General features: G+C 59.0%; 1 protein-coding gene across 1 annotated transcript in view; it reads right to left on the reverse strand.

Annotated features, from left to right (window-relative positions):
* Window positions 1-593, reverse strand: part of KIAA1755 (KIAA1755 ortholog) — an 11,412-nt gene that overhangs the window by 6,994 nt on the left and 3,825 nt on the right.

The following is a 593-nucleotide window of genomic DNA, read 5'->3' on the forward strand; positions in this document are numbered from 1 at the left end:
GGGGCTCCGCCCCATATAATACTAGGCAGCTGTGGCAGCGCAGTGGCCACCCCAGTGCCACCCTGGTGCCACCCTGATGCAGCCTCCCCCATCCCCTCTGGAGGGGCAGCACCAGCCCACGAGGGCTCTCGGCAGAACGCCGGCCCTGGAAATGCCAGGGCAGAGCTGCTGGTGAGGTTTTTCCTCAAAAAAAGGTGGGTTTTGTCACTGTTTTTCAGCTCTTGGGAAAAGGAAGAAGCCAAATGTTTAGTGTTTGGCAGCTAAAAGCTGAACGGTTTCATTGGTGAGGAATGGTGTGGGAGGGCTCGGTGCAGCTGGGAACCGGGGCAGCTGCTCAGAGCAGACTGCTTGTTTTTCTGTTTTTAATTTTTTTTTGCCCAGCTGAAAGGAAATTTTCCGCTTGGGGGCTTTCTGGCCTCCAGCAAAGCCCTGAAACCTTCCTCCAGAAAACCCTCTCCGGCAGCATGGCGTTTTCCCTCTGGAGGCCTCTCCTGACATCCCCCCGAGGGTCTCGCGGTGCCGACGGTACCTGGCAGGCACACGATGCCCGAGCGCAGCAGCTCGGCGTGCAGGTCCTGCCAGGCCGGCGGCTC

This window comes from Charadrius vociferus, unplaced genomic scaffold (assembly GCF_000708025.1).
Source record: "Charadrius vociferus isolate BGI_N301 unplaced genomic scaffold, ASM70802v2 scaffold259, whole genome shotgun sequence".
Lineage (NCBI taxonomy): Eukaryota > Metazoa > Chordata > Aves > Charadriiformes > Charadriidae > Charadrius > Charadrius vociferus.